The sequence below is a fragment of the Manacus candei genome, unplaced genomic scaffold (assembly GCF_025592945.1).
Source record: "Manacus candei isolate 608988 ecotype Guabito, Panama unplaced genomic scaffold, ASM2559294v1 h1tg000115l, whole genome shotgun sequence".
Classification (NCBI taxonomy): Eukaryota; Metazoa; Chordata; class Aves; order Passeriformes; family Pipridae; genus Manacus; species Manacus candei.
This window is the reverse complement of record NW_026138163.1, coordinates 336,309-352,360: the sequence shown is the minus strand read 5'-3', so window position 1 is coordinate 352,360 and position 16,052 is coordinate 336,309. Positions and strand designations below refer to the sequence as shown.

At 48.3% G+C, this 16,052-nt stretch overlaps 2 protein-coding genes across 2 annotated transcripts in view; one reads left to right on the top strand and one right to left on the bottom strand.

Moving 5' to 3' along the window:
• LOC127461900 (zinc finger protein 160-like) overlaps positions 1 to 16,052 on the bottom strand; it is a 205,553-nt gene that overhangs the window by 140,788 nt on the left and 48,713 nt on the right. The window lies entirely within an intron of this gene.
• Positions 1 to 16,052, top strand: part of LOC127461895 (zinc finger protein 585A-like) — a 208,402-nt gene that overhangs the window by 177,513 nt on the left and 14,837 nt on the right. The gene's annotated exons all lie outside the window — the stretch shown is intronic.

Sequence of the window (16,052 nt, the reverse complement as noted above, 5' to 3'; positions counted from 1 at the left end):
AGGAAACAGCCATTAACTGTTTATTCTCAACTAGGACCTAATTTAGAGATAAAGAAATCTAGAGACAATAGTCGAGAGAAAGAGAGAGAAAAGGTAAATGGAGTCCCCGCTAATCCAGTGTCACAAGAATTTAAGGTTGCTAAATTGCTCCCAAGGGGAGGAAAGGGTTTAAAAAGGAAAGGGTATCACAAGGAGGAGCTGAATCGTTGTTAAACATGGTGGAAGTATCTTATAAGGCCATAAATTACACTGACCCTGACATGACTGAGTCTTGTTGGCTATGCTATGATGTGAGACCTCCCTTCTGTGAGGGGGTAGGATTAAACCTTACTTTTAACTTAAGCACAGAGGATAACCCAAGCCAACGTAGGTGGGGAGAGAGGGAAATAGGTCTCACAGTGTCGCAAGTCAGTGGGCAGGGGACATGTATCGGAAACGTTCCCCCAGGTAGCAATGAATTATGTGGTACCAAAATAAATAAACTGAAAGGAGAAAGGAATAAATGGGTTATACCTCATCAGGGTGGGGGGTGGATATGTTCAAAAACTGGTTTAGTCCCGTGTGTGTCTTCATCTGCATTTGAAAAGAGTAATGAGTTCTGTATTCAGATAACTGTGCTGCCTCATATGTTACATCATTCTGAGGAATCTCTTTTAGAGTTTTGGGAAGTGAATAAGCATAGAATCCAAAAACGAGAACCAATAAGTGTAACGACTGCTATGATTTTGGGGTTGGGAGCCACAGGTGCTGGAGTTGCAACCCTAGTACAACATGGTCATGGATTGACTACCCTGAGGGCAGCAGTAGATGAGGATTTGGACAGAATCGAAAAATTGATTTCGTATTTAGAAACTTCTCTTAATTCTCTTTCAGAAGTAGTCTTGCAAAATAGACGAGGGTTGGACTTGCTGCTTCTGCAGCAAGGAGGTTTATGTGTGGCCCTAGGAGAAGAGTGTTGCTTCTATGCAAACCACTCAGGAATCATTAAGGAATCTATGACCAAACTGCACGAAGGGATATTACAAAGAAAGAGAGAAAAGGAAACTCCACCGAGCTGGCTGGATAACTGGCATAGTCAGTTCCCTTGGTTAACAATTCAGGTCCTAGCAGGTCCTCTGATAATGTTATTCGCTTCACTGATTTTTGGACCATGCATTCTTAATAAAGTTATGAAATTTGTTAAGGGTAGAATTGAAACGGTGCAGTTAATGACAGTAAAACAACAATATGAAGACATGAGTGGGAAGTCTTCCAGTGAAGATCAAGCCTCTCTTTTAGAAGTAGCCAGAGAGGAAGTAATTGAATTTGACCGGCAAATTTACGAGGAAATTAGGAGGGGGGATTGTTATAAGTGGCCTAAAGAACTTTGCTGTTCAAATGAGAGAAAGAGTTAATAAAGCTATTATATTGTGTTAACTGCATTGTTGGAATCACAAGTTAGAGTGTTATGCAATGCCTAACCACAAGTTCTGTAAGCTGCAAACTGTTTAACCACAACGCAATGATGATTTAGCATATTGTACTTTGAAGCTGTTTGTTCTAAGCATATTAATGGGGAGCAATACGGAGGGGTCGGCCACGAGGAGTCCGGGTGATCAACCATCATCCTGATGGAAGTTTCCAGAACCACGGCCTAATAGAGACTAATGACTTTAAAATTATTGGTGGACACCCCCCAACAACGGAGATGGCCCGTGAAAGGAGGAACCAACCCAGAGCTGGCCCGCGAAGAGGGAACCAAGCAGGATGCAGCCCATGAAATCTCCACCAATGGACTGCTGACATGACTTTGGGGGGGAGGTGGCAAAGGAGGGCAAAATAAGTGCTGTTTCTGTTCCCCTTTGCGGACTGCGGCAGGAACAGGGGTTTCATCCGGTCGTCCGGCCAAACGTTTTTGCTTGTTTGTGGCATTAATAAATCTTTTATACCATGCAACCTAAATTTATAGTCTTGTTACCTATCACAAAGTACAGTTGTTGGGGCAGCCTGGGCACTTCTTGGGAAGCAAGACCTTGCTGTGGTGGCACATTATGTCTGCCAGGAATCTTCAGTTGGACTAAATTTTCCAGGCGGTGGGACCGGCCATTGCAGCACAGGGCTGAAAAAAGGGAACAGCAGCTCTTTCCACCAGGAAAAAAAGGCTAGATCCTTTGGCTTTGAGGTGCAGTTGTTTGGGCAGCCTGGGCACTTCTTAGGCATCAAGACCTTTCTGTGGTGGCACCTTTTGTCTGGCAGGAATCTTCATCTGGAGTAAAGTTTTCTGGAGATGGGACCGGTCATTGCAGAGCAGGGCAGAAAAAAGGGAACAGCAGCTCTTTCAACCAGGAAAAAAAGTCTGGAAGCTTTGGCTTCAGGTGCGGTTCTTGGGGCAGCCTGGGCACTTCTTGGGTAGCAAAGACCTTTCTGTGATGGCACCTTTTGTCTGGCAGGAATCTTCATTTGGATTCAATTTCTTAAAAGGTGGGACCGGTCATTGCAGAGCAGGGCTGAAAAAAGGGAACAGCAGCTCTTTACCCCGGTAAAAAAAGTCTGGATCCTTTGGCTTTGAGGTGCAGTTGGAGGGGCAGTCTGGGCACTTCTTGGGCAGCAAAAGTTTTCTGTGGTGGCACCTTTTGTCTGGCAGGAATCTTCGTTTGAAGTAAACTTTTCAAGAGGTGGGACCGGCCATTGCAGCGCAGGGCTGAAAAAAGGGAACAGCAGCTCTTTCCACCAGGAAAAGAAATCTGGAAGCTTTGGCTTCAGGCGCCAGGTTGTTGGGCAGTCTGGGCAGTTCTTGGGCAGCTAAACCTTTCTGTAGTGGCACCTTTTGTCTGCCATGGAATCTTCATTTGGAGTAAATTTTTCAGGAAGTAGGACCGGCCATTGCAGAGCAGGGCTTAAAAAAAGGGAACAGCAGCTCTTTCCACCAGGAAAAACCGTCTGGAAGCTTTGCCATCAGGTGTAGTTGGTGGGTAGCCTGGGCACCTCTTGGGCAGCAAGACCTTTCTGTGGTGGCACCTTTTGTCTGGCACGAATCTTCATTTCGAGTAAAGTTTTCGGGAGGTGGGACCGGCCATTGCAGCACAGGTCTGAAAAAATGGAACAGCAGCTCTTTCCACCAGGAAAAAAAGTCTGGATCCTTTCGGTTTGAGGTGCAGTTGTTGGGGCAGTCTGGGCAATTATTAGGAACAAGAGATTCCTGTGGTGGCACCTTTGGTCTAGGAGGAATCTTCATTTGGATTCAATGTTCCAGGCGGTGGGACAAGCCATTGCAGCGCAGGGCTGAAAAAAAGGGAACAGCAGCTCTTTCTACCAGGAAAAAAAGTATGAAAGCTTTGGCTTTGGGGTGTAGTTGGTGGGGTAGCCTGGGCACTTCTGGGCAGCGAAGACCTTTCTGTGGTGGCACCATTTGTCTGGCAGGAATCTTCATTTGGAGTAAATTTTCCAGGAGGTGGGACCGGCCATTGTGGAGCAGGGCAGAAAAAAGGGAACAGCAGCTCTTTCCACCAGGAAAAAAGTCTGGAAGCTTTGGCTTTGAGGTGCAGTTGTTGGGGCAGACTGGGCAGTTCTTGGGCAGCAACATCTTTCTGTGATGGCACCATTTGTCTGGCAGGAATCTTCATTTGGAGTAAATTTTCCAGGAGGTGGGACCGGCCATTGTGGAGCAGGGCAGAAAAAAGGGAACAGCAGTCCTTTCCACCAGGAAAAAAAGGCTGGAAGCATTGGCTTTGAGGTGCAGTTGCTGGGGCAGCCTGGGCACTTCTTGGGCAGGAAGACCATTCTGCGCTGGTACCTTTTGTCTGGCAGGAATCTTCATTTGGATTCAATTATTTAAAAGGTGGGACTGGCCATTGCAGCGCAGGCCTGAAAAAAGGTAACAGCAGCGCATTCGACCAGGAAAAAAAGTCTGGAACCTTTGGTTTTGAGGCGCAGTTCTTGGGGCAGCATGGGCACTTCTTGGGCAGGAAGAGTTTTCTGCGGTGGCATCTTTTGTCTGGCAGGAATCTTCAGTTGAATTCAGTTTTCCAGGAGGCGGGACCGGCCATTGCAGAGCAGGGCTGAAAAAAGGGAACAGCAGCTCTTCCCACCAGGAAAAAAAGTCAGGATCCTTTGGATTTGAGGTGCAGTTGGGGGGGGCAGCCTGGGCACTTCTTGCGCAGCAAGAGATTCCTGTGGTGGCACCTTTTTTCTGGCAGGAATCTCCATTTGCATTCAATTTTCCGGGAGGTGGGACCGGCCATTGCAGAGCAGAGCTGAAAAAAGGGAACAGCATCTCTTTCCACCAGGAAAAAACGTCTGGATCCTTTGGTTTCAGGTGCAGTTCTTGGGGAAGTCTTGGCACTTCTTGGTCAGCAAAGAGCTTTCTGTGGTGGTACCATTTGTCTGGCAGGAATCCTCATTTGGATTCAATTTTTTAAAAGGTGGGACTGGCCATTGCATAGTAAAGCTGAAAAAAGGGAACAGCAGTTCTTTCCACCAGGAAAAAAAGTCTGGAAGCTTTGGCTTCAGGTGCAGTTCTTGGGGCAGCCTGGGCACTTCTTGGGCAGCAAGGACCTTTCTGTGGCGGCACCATTTGTCTGGCAGGAATCTTCATGTGGATTCAATTTCTCAGGAGGTGAGACCGACCATTGAAGAGCAGGGTAGAAAAAACAGAACAGCAGCTCTTTCCAGCAGGAAAAAAAGTCTTGGTCCTTTGACTTCAGGTGCAGGTTTTGGGGTAGCCTGGGTACTTCTCGGGAAGCAAAGACCTTTCTGTGGTGGCTCTTTTTGTCTGGCAGGAATCTTCATTTGGATTCAATTTTTTAAAAGGTGGGACCGGCCATTGCAGTGCAGGGCTGGAAAAAGGGAACAGCAGCTCTTTCCACCAGGAAAAAAAGTCTGGATCCTTTGGCTTTGAGATGCAGTGGGTGGGGCAGCCTGGGCACTTCTTGGGCTAGATGAGTTTTATGTGGTGGCACCTTTTGTCTGGCAGGAATCTTCATTTACACTAAATTTTTCAGGAGGTGGGACTGGTCATTGCAACGCAAGGCTGGAAAAAGGAAACAGTAGCTCTTTCCACCGGGAAAAATAGTCTGGATCCTTTGGTTTCAGGTGCAGTTTTTGGGGCAGCCTGGGCAGTTCTTGGGCAGGAAGAACTTTCTGTGGTGGCACCTTTTGTCTGGCAGGAATCTTCAGTTGGATTCAATTTTTCAGGTGGTGGGACCGGTCATTGCAGCTCAAGACTAAAAAAAGGGAACAGCAGCTCTTTCCCCAAAGAAAAAAAGGCAGCATCCTTTGGCTTCAGGTTTAGTTGGTACAGACTGGGTACTTCTTGGCCAGGAAGAGCTTCTGTGGTGGCACCTTTTGTCTGGAAGGAATCTTCAGTTGGATTCAATTTTCCAGGAGGTAGGACCGGCCATTGCAGAGTAGGACTGAAAAAAGGGAACAACAGCTCTTTCCACCAGGAAAAAAGTCTGGATCCTTTAGCTTTGAGGTGTATTTGGTGGGGTAGACTGGGCACTTCTTGGGCAGGAAGTGTTTTCTGTGGTGGCACCTTTTGTCTGGTAAGAATTCTCAGCTGGATTCAATTTTTTAAAAGGTGGGACCGGCCATTGCAGAGCAGGGCTGAAAAAAAGGGAACAGCAGCTCTTTCCCTAAGGAAAAAAAGTCTGCATCCTTTGGCTTCAGGTTTAGTTAGTACAGCCTGGGTACTTCTTGGGCAGGAAGAGTTTCTGTGGTGGCACCTTTTGTCTGGCAGGAATCTTCAGCTGGATTCAATTTTTCAGGAGGTGGGACCGGCCATTGCAGCGCAGGGCTGAAAAAAGGGAACAGCAGCTCTTTCCACCAGGAAAAAAGTCTGGATCCATTGGCTTCAGGTGTAGTTTGTGCAGTCTGGGCACTGCTTGGGCAGCAAGAGCTTTCTGTGGTGGCACCTTTTGTCTGGCAGGAATCTTCAGCTGGATTCAATTTTCCAGGAGGTGGGACCGGCCATTGCAGAGAAGGGTTGAAAAAAGGGAACAGCATCTCTTTCCACCAGGAAAAAAAGTCTGGATCCTTTGGCTTCAGGAATAGCTGTTGGGGCAGCCTGGGCACTTCTTGGGCAGGAAGAGTTTTCTGTGGTGGCACCTTTTGTCTGGCAGGAATCTCCATTTGGAGTAAATTTTTCAGGAGGTGGGACCGGCCATTGTAGAGTAGGCCTGAAAAAAGGGAACAGCAGCTCATTCCACCAGGAAAAAAATCTGGAAGCTTTGGTTTTGAGGAGATGTTTGTCGGGCAGCCTGGGCACTTCTTAGGCAGGAAAGAGATTTCTGTGGTGGCACCTTTTGTCTGGCAGGAATCTCCATTTGGACTAAATTTTTCAGGAGGTGGAACAACCCATTGCAGCGCAGGGCTGAAAAAAGGGAACAGTAGCTCTTTTCACCAGGAAAAAAAGTCTGGAAGCTTTGGCTTCAGGTGTAGTTTTTTGGGCAGTCTGGGCACTTTTTGGGCAGAAAAAGTTTTCTGTGGTGGTACCTTTTGTCTGGCAGGAATCTTCATTTATATTGAATTCTCCAGGAGGTCGGATGGGCCATTGCAGCGCAGGGTTGAAAAAAGGGAACAGCAGCTCTTTCCCTAAGGAAAAAAAGTCTGGATCCTTTGGCTTCAGATGTAGTTGGTGGGCAGCCTGGGCACATCTTGGGGAGCAACACCTCTCTCTGGTGGCACCTTCTGTTTGGCAGGAATCTTCATTTATATTCAATTTTCCAGGAGGTGGGCCGGTCATTGTAGAGCAGGGCTGAAAAAAGGGAACAGCAGCCCTTTCCACCAGGAAAAAAGTCAGGATCCTTTGGCTTTGAGGTGCAGTTGGGGGGGGCAGCCTGGGCACTTCTTGGGCAGGAAGAGTTTTCTATGGTGGCACCTTTTGTCTGGCAGGAATCTTCGTTTGAAGTAAATTTTTCAGGAGGTGGGACCAGCCATTGCAGCGCAGAGCTGAAAAAAGGGAACAGCAGCTCTTTCCACCAGGAAAAAAGTCTGGATCCTTTGGATTTAGGGTGCAGTTCTTGGTGCAGCCTGGGCACTTCTTTGGCAGGATGACCTTTCTATGCTGGCACCTTTGTCTGGCAGGAATCTTCGTTTGAAGTAAATTTTTCCGGAGGTGGGACTGGCCATTGCAGAGTAGGGTTGAAAAAAGGGAACAGCAGCTCTTTCCACCAGGAAAAAAAGGCTGGATCCTTTGGTTTTGAGGTGCAGTTGTTGGGGCAGCCTGGGCACGTCTTGGGCAGGAAAAGTTTTCTGTGGTGGCACCTTTTGTCTGGCAGGAATCTTTGTTTGAAATAAATTTTCCAGGAGGTGGGACCGGCCATTGCAGCGCAGAGCTGAAAAAAGGGAACAGCAGCTCTTTCCACGAGGAAAAAAGTCTGGATCCCTTGGATTTGAGGTGCAGTTGTTGGGGCAGCCTGGGCACTTCTTGGGCAGGATGACCTTTCTGTGCTGGCACCTTTTGTCTGGCAGGAATCTTCGTTTGAAGTAAATTTTTCAGGAGGTGGGACCGGCCATTGCAGAGCAGGGTTGAAAAAAGGGAACAGCAGCTCTTTCCACCAGGAAAAAAAGGCTGGATCCTTTGGCTTCAGGAGTAGCTGTTGGGGCAGCCTGGGCACTTCTTGGGCAGGAAGAGTTTTCTGTGGTGGCACCTTTTGTCTGGCAGGAATCTTCATTTGGAGTAAATTTTTCAGGAGGTGGGACTGGCCGTTGCAGAGTAGGCCTGAAAAAAGGGAACAGCAGCTCATTCCACCAGGAAAAAAATCTGGAAGCTTTGGTTTTGAGGAGTAGTTTGTCGGGCAGCCTGGGCACTTCTTGGGCAGCAAAGAGATTTCTGTGGTGGCACCTTTTGTCTTGCAGGAATCTTCATTTGGACTAAATTTTTTAAGGAGGTGGAACAACCCATTGCAGCGCAGGGCTGAAAAAAGGGAACAGTAGCTCTTTTCACCAGGAAAAAAAGTCTGGAAGCTTTGGCTTCAGGTGTAGTTTTTTGGGCAGTCTGGGCACTTTTTGGGAAGGAAAAGTTTTCTGTGGTGGCACCTTTTCTCTGGCAGGAATCTTCATTTATATTGAATTCTCCAGGAGGTTGGACGGGCCATTGCAGCGCAGGGCTGAAAAAAGGGAACAGCAGCTCTTTCCACCAGGAAAAAAAGGCTGGATCCTTTGGTTTTGAGGTGCAGTTGCGGGGGGGCAGCCTGGGCACTTCTTGGGCAGGAAGAACTTTCTGTGGTGGCACCTTTTGTCTGGCAGGAATCTTCATTTGGATTCAATTTTCCAGGAGGTGGGACCGGCCATTGCAGCACAGGGCTGAAAAAAGGGAACAGCAGCTCTTTCCCTAAGGAAAAAAAGTCTGGATCCTTTGGCTTCAGATGTAGTTGGTGGGCAGCCTGGGCACATCTTGGGGAGCAACACCTCTCTCTGGTGGCACCTTTTGTCTGGCAGGAATCTTCATTTATATTCAATTTTCCAGGAGGTGGGACCGGCCATTGCAGCGCAGAGCTGAAAAAAGGGAACAGCAGTCCTTTCCATCAGGAAACAAGTCTGGATCCTTTGGATTTGAGGTGCAGTTCTTGGTGCAGCCTGGGCACTTCTTTGGCACGATGACCTTTCTATGCTGGCACCTTTGTCTGGCAGGAATCTTCGTTTGAAGTAAATTTTTCAGGAGGTGGGACCGGCCATTGCAGAGCAGGGTTGAAAAAAGGGAACAGCAGCTCTTTCCACCAGGAAAAAAAGGCTGGATCCTTTGGTTTTGAGGTGCAGTTGGGGGGGGCAGCCTGGGCACGTCTTGGGCAGGAAATGTTTTCTGTGGTGGCACCTTTTGTCTGGCAGGAATCTTTGTTTGAAATAAATTTTTCAGGAGGTGGGACCGGCCATTGCAGCGCTGGGCTGTAAAAAGGGAACAGCAGCTCTTTCCACCAGGAAAAAAGTCTGGATCCTTTGGATTTGAGGTGCAGTTGTTGGGGCAGCCTGGGTAATTCTTGGGCAGGATGACCTTTCTGTGCTGCCACCTTTTATCTGGCAGGAATCTTCGTTTGAAGTAAATTTTTCAGGAGGTGGGACTGGCCATTGCAGAGCAGGGTTGAAAAAAGGGAACAGCAGCTCTTTCCACCAGGAAAAAAAGTCTGGATCCTTTGGCTTCAGGAGTAGCTGTTGGGGCAGCCTGGGCACTTCTTGGGCAGGAAGAGTTTTCTGTGGTGGCACCTTTTGTCTGGCAGGAATCTTCATTTGGAGTAAATTTTTCAGGAGGTGGGACCGGCCATTGCAGAGCAGGGCAGATAAAAGGGAACAGCAGCTCTTTCCATCAGGAAAAACAGTCTGGAACCTTTGGCTTGAGGTGGAGTTGGTGTGGCAGTCTGGGCACTTCTTGAGCACCGAGACCTTTCTGTTGTGGTACATTGTTTCTGGCAGGAATCTTCTTTGGATTTGATTTTTCAGGAGGTGGGACAGGCCATCGCAGCACAGGGATGAAAAAAGGGAACAGCAGCTCTTTCTCTAAGGAAAAAAAGGTTTGGCTTCATCTGCAGTTTCTGAGGCAGCCTGGGCACTTCTAGGGCAGCAAGACCTTTCTGTAGTGGCACCTTTTGTCTGGCAGGAATCTTCATTTGGAGTAAATTTTTCAGGAGGTGGGACAAGCCATTGCAGCAGGGTTGAAAAAAGGGAACAGCAGCTCTTTCCACCAGGAAAAAAAGGCTGAAAGCTTTGGCTTCTGATGCAGTTCTTGGGGCAGCCTGGGCACTTCTTGGGCAGAAAGAGTTTTCTGTGGTAGCACCTTTTGTCTGGCAGGAATCTTCATTTGGATTTGATTTTTCAGGAGGTGGGACCGGCCATTGCGGAGCAGGGCAGAAAAAAGGGAACAGCAGCTCTTTCCACCAGGAAAAAAAGTCTGGATCCTTTGGCTTTGAGGTGCAGTTGGTGGGGCAGCCTGGGCACTTCTTGGGCAGGAAGAGTTTTCTGTGGTGGCAGCTTTTGTTTGGCAGAAATCTTCATTTGGAGTAAATTTTTCAGGAGGTGGGACAAGGCATTGCAGCAGGGCTGAAAAAAGGGAACAGCAGCTCTTTCCCTGAGGAAAAAAGGTCTGAAAGCTTTGGCTTCAGATGCAGTTCTTAGGGCAGCCTGGGCACTTCTTGGGTAGGAAGAGTTTTCTGTGGTGGCGCCTTTTGTCTGGCAGGAATCTTCATTTGGAGTAGTTTTCCAGGAGGTGCGACAGGCCATTGCAGCACAGGCCTTTAAAAAGGGAACAGCAGCTCTTTCCCCCCTGGAAAAAAGTCTGGATCCTTTGGCTTTGAGGTGCACTGCATTGGAAAGACTGTCCACCTCTTGGGTAGCAAAGAGCTTTCTGTGGTTGCACATTTTGTCTGGCAGGAATCTTCATTTGGATTCAATTTTGAGAGTCAATTTGGCCATTGCAGCATAGGGCTGAAAAAAAAGTGAAATAGCAGCCCTTTCCCCCAGGAAAGAAAGTCTGGATTCTTTGGCTTTAGGTGCAGTTGTTGGGGCAGCCTGGGCACTTCTTGGGCAGCAAGAGATTCCTGTGGTGGCACCTTTTGTCTCTGAGGTGCTTGTTCCCTGTTAGCAAGTCCCTTATGGTGTCAATCACAGAGCACTGGGATTGCTCACAGGGCATGATGAAGGAACACAGCAGCAGTGTGGAAAGAGGAGGTAGAAATATACATTCCTATATCTAATTGCCTTCCTCAATTAGAGAAATTGCTAATCTTATGACATGATTTGTACTGGACCCTTCTAAAGATTTCCTTTTGCCCACACCCTTTGCTCCAGATGTGCCAGCTACACCCAATGAAACCAGGGAGAATCTCAGCAAAGCCAAAAATCAGCTCTTATGGCACTTGGCACTCTATGGGGTTTGGCACTGGAGCTCAATCTCTCTGGGATGGCTGGTCCAGAACAGTTCATTTAATGAATGGTGCTGTTGCTGAACTTCCCTGGGCACATTGCAATTGGCTACTGAGGCTGAAAGGTTTCCTCGAAGGATTTTTATCTTTTGAAACTACAGGCTGAATTTTAGGGATAAACTCCAGTATTCTGAAAGTGGAAAGTTGATCAAACAGAAAAGACTGTTTCTTCTACAACAGATTTGAAATAGTCCACTTGTAAAAATCACAAAGCTTGAAGTCTACTCAGCAGAGCTGATTCCTCATCTGCACTGATCATCAGCAACTGGCCTCTCTCCTATTTCAGGGTCTCATCTGTGTACACTGGATTAAGGCCTCCTAACTTCTTAAGAAAAGTAGTGTTATAAGCTCACAGTTCTGGCAAGGTTTCCTTAGTAGATGGGTTGAAAAGCAAAACTTTGTTGCCATGACTAACGAATGCAGAGCCCAAGGTTGTTTGTGGTGCTAGCTTTGCTCCACTCTCTAATAACTTCTGTCCAGATCAGTGCTGGCAACAAGAATTCCAGGTTAACGCTTGTTTCATTTTTCAGGCTTTGCATTTCAAGAATGGGGAGTTGTTATTGGAAACTCTGCCATGGCTGTCAGTAACAGCCTTGGAAAACAGTTTTTCTTATTTCTGAGGGAGAAGTTTCCAACCCAGCTTTGGAGCATGCAAATAGTTGAATGACTTGTTGTGCAATTGGAAATAAAAGTCAATACATTTGCTCTGATTAATGTCTTAAGTTATATTTGGCTAAAGAGTTCTTTTCTTGTTACCTTCTTTAAAAAACAGAACCTACAAGCAGAAAGGCGATCTCCTAAAGTCTTGTAACCTTTTAAGTCCACTTGTTGCCACACAACAATAGCATGCCAATATCACATCCAAAGATACAGAATCTTACAGAGATGCACACAAATAGATACCTATACATATCTATGTATGTATATCTATCTACCTATACATATCTATACATATCTATACAAATACACACAAGAAAGTTTGGGGGTCCTGATGACAGTTCTACATGGGTAACAGCGGACTGGTTTGATGTGTCATACAACTGTGGGGACCATGAATGTATGTTCTGAGCTTTGATTTACTGTCCTGGTTTGTAACTGCCTGCCTTCCCTTTGGGGGGAACACAGGCCTCTATTTTGCTCGGTCTGTTTTGTTTCACTTGGCAGTGTAGACTAGGGGCAGAAGAGTTTTTGGAGCCAAACAGCTCGATCCAGATTCAGTTCCTTTAGTGGTGCCTAAAACTCAGGAGCTGGACTCCACAGTGCCGGTGGGACCCTCCCAACTCAGCACGTTGTTCCATGATTCCATCAAGTCCAACTGTCAGCCCAGCACTGCCCCAGCAACCCCCAAACCACTAAAGCGTGTCAGCCATGGCCAGATGCAGGCGCCTCTGAAACACCTGCCGGGGTGCTGGCTCCGCCTGGGCAACCCATGGCAGTGCCCGAGCCCCCCCGAAAAACACAGCGAGAAACCTTTGTCCAGGAGCTGACCTGAAGCTCCCCTGCCTCAGCCTCGGGCCACGTCCCCCGCTCCTCCCAGCGCAGGCTCCTTTCCAGCAGCCCCCTCGGCAGAAGGCGGCTCAGGGCTCCCCTCTGCCCCCCCGGCCGGCTCCGCTCCGGCCCCGCTCCCGCCACGGCCCCGCTCGGCTCTGCACGGGGAAGGAACGCGCCCGGCCCCGGCCCGACACCCCCGGGGGCCGCGCACCGGGGGTCCCTGTCCGGGGGTCACTTGCCAAGGGTCTCTCCCTCGGGGCCGCTCACCGGGGGTCCCTCCCCGGGGTCACTTGCCAGGGGTTGTTCACCGCGGGTCATTCACCGGGGGTCCCTCCGCAGGGGTCACTTACCGGGGCTTCTCCCCCGCGAGTCGCTCACCGGGTGTCACTTACTGGGGGTCGCTCACCGGGGGTCGCTCACCAGCGGCCACTCGCCGGGGGTCTCGGGGCCGCTGCCCGGGGTCTCTGCCCGGGGGCCGCTCAGCGGCAGCGCTCCCGCTCCCGGCCCCGCCCCGCCCGCTCCCACCCAAACCCCACCAACCGCCCCTCTCGGCCCCGCCCCCGCCCCGCCCAAGCCCCGCCTCGCCCCGCCCACTCCGCCGCCTCCCATTGGCTGCGCACGTTCGGCCCTGGAGCGAGGAGCGCGCGGGGAGCGTTGCCTGGAAACCGGCCAGGGAATCCCGGGAATCCTCGAGGCGCCGGCGCTGCCCCCCCACTCCTGGAGCAGCGGCCGGGCCCGCCCGGGGAGCGGGCACTCAGCGCCCGGCTGCGGCCGCCAAAACGGGCAGGGAAGCAGGCGCGCGGGAGGCGGGCTCCGGGCCCGGGCAGCGAGGAGCCCTGAAAAGAACAAAAGTGTTGGAAGAGAGGGAACTCATCGCACCGTCACAGAACAGGCTGAGGTGGAAGGGACCCACGAGCAGCGTCGAGTCCGAGCCTTTGCCCGGCACAGCACCGACCCCAAGAGTCACACCGTGTGCCTGAACTCTGCCAGATCACAGTCCAGCATCAGCTTCATGTGCCGTGAGGCCCCACGTGTGTGTTTGCTCCCCGTGTCTGGTGGGAGAGATGACACTCCCTTAGAGTGGAATAAAGATTATCCTAGACTGGAACTGGCAGCCGTGATAAACTGTATCCCGAGAGCATTTAACTGGTAGCAGTTTTCCCTGGGCTCTAGCTTGCTATTTATTATAGTTATTTGCAGACAGGAAAGGGGAGAGAATTAAAAAATCTCTTTCTCCTTGCCCCCTCCACAACAAGTTGGAGGACATGTGGGTGTTGAAACAGAGCTTAACAAACAGTCCAGCCTTGAGAGAGTGGGGAGAGCACAGGGGGGCTCAGTTTAACCATTTGTCTGGTTTTCTTCCTTTCTAAGGAGGATTTATTTTTCTTAGGTGGGAAAGTGCCAAAAATAGACAGCAAAATCAGACTGCAGTTCAGAGATCACACTCTCATCTCCGTGGAACCAGATCAAGAGAATGCTGTGGGTACAGTGAAGCCACCCCTGTACATTTGGGGTGGGCTGGGGAGTGCATGTGAGGCATGGGAGTTGTTGCTCTCCTGTGCAAAAGGTCTATGAGGGTCATGCAGTTACACTGAGCTGGATCCTGCATCCCATTAGGGTTTGTTAGGATACTGTGGGGTTGTTTGTTGAGTGATATGGCACATTCCAACCTTCTGAAGGGGGGGCTTCAAAACTAAATTCAGCCTATGATTCTGTATGGGAGGTACATGGCTTTTGTCTCAGGTTTGATGGGGTAGATCATTACAGCAGCTAAATGACCTCTACAGGTCTTGCTAATAGGTTTTTTTCCTATTCTTTGTATTTAAGAACAGGAATAATTTATAAAAAATAGGTTTTCTCAAGAGAGGGAATTCTGCTGGTTGCAGCTGCTGCTGTGGCTGCATTTAGTCTTCACTTCTGGGTTATCTCTGTACCCAAGCAGGTGCCAGGGGCACTACTAAGTTGTTCCACAACATTGATCCATGCATCTTGCATTATGCTGTGTTTATACTGCTTCTTATCCATGAAGGTTTTTTAGTATGAAATTGTAGAAGTGCTTTTTATCTCACTTAAAAAAAAAAAAAAGGGGGTGGGACACACAGCAAAGATTATCTTGTACAGTTTGGGGTTTATTTGGATGAATTGAATGTTTCCCAAGAAAAACACACCATAACTGTCTGATTTTTTCCTCCATCTTGCTTGTGTCCATATTGAGACTGTGTAGGTTTTGGAGACTTTTTCCCCCCAATTTTTGGGCCACCTTGCCTTCTGATGTCACACAGATCAACCCAGGATGACAGGACACATGGAAGACCTGTGTCCACAAATTCCATGTGCAACCTGCCCAGAGAGCTCTGAATTGCTTTGCACAGCTCTGACCAAGGACTGATGATGGGCATGTGATTTTTAAGAAACAGATCAGTATCAGACTGGAAATGTGTTGATGCACACCTGTTCATTAATACTTTCCCTTAAATGGCCTGTTTTCTGTACAGCATCACTCCTGGGACTCTAGCAGGGGCAGTTTTAAGGCAGAAGATGATTGTAAATAAATTTTCAGAGGTGTTTTGGAGAGTCCCTGTAGCAGTACGTTCGGATACATGTCCGGAATAAAGACAAGTGCCAAAAAATACTCAAACACACAAAATATCTTTTATTACAGTGAGAATAATAATAATAGTAATAAGCTTAGCAAGAGGAATTAAAAACTAAAAAAAAGGATACAAAATAATTACCTTATCGGGTGGCATTAAAACAAATACTACGAACAGCATTTTATACAGTATTAACTAGTGAAAAGGGATACCAAAAAAGGATCTTAACACAATATTATGGATAACACGATATTGGTTAGTAAAAAGGGAAACTAAAGGAAAAATAGTATAAGCATAAAAGGGGAATTAAAGGAACACTAAAAGGATATTAAAAAGTTTGTTCTCTCAGTTGCTTCCTGTCAATAAACTGTGCTTACCCACACAGACAGGCCAGGGCTGCCAGGATCTGCAGCAGCTGGTCGGTGCCCGTGCTTAGCGGGCGTCCCCATGGAACAACACAGTCTCCATGGCAGGATGAGGATCACTCACCCCAGCAGTCCTGACACCCCATTTTATCAGCTCCACATTACACCACGTAGGGCCAGTACCCAGGATAAGGTGATGCCTGAGTGGCAGCCAAACCCCGCCTGTTCATCACCTGATAGCAACAGTCTGTGCATGCCCTGCTGTAGGGCAAGGGGCCAGCGACCCCTGCCCACAGAATCTTCCTCCCATCATCATCTTTCTCACCCCTATGTATGACCTCTACCATTGTGTTTCAAGGGTAGATGTATCTATCTTGCAATATGTAGCAAAACCAAGGAAGAACTCAGCTCTGATAATAGGGGATATCAGGCTGACTTGCTAAAAAGCACAATGGACCTCACAATTAGCTTGTGCCATGAAGTTACATTGTACCATACTCTGGCTGGTTTCACATCCTAATATGATTCCTTTCTCATGCCTCTATGCTCCATTGATCATCTAATTCAAAAGTACCCCCATTAAAATTGGCATTAAAAATCATTCAAAATTTTAATTCATCTTCAAACACCGAAATAGATTTGAAATGAGGTTAATGAGAATAGTGGGGGGAAAAAAAACACCCGAACCCAAAACCAAAACAACCCCAAAACTG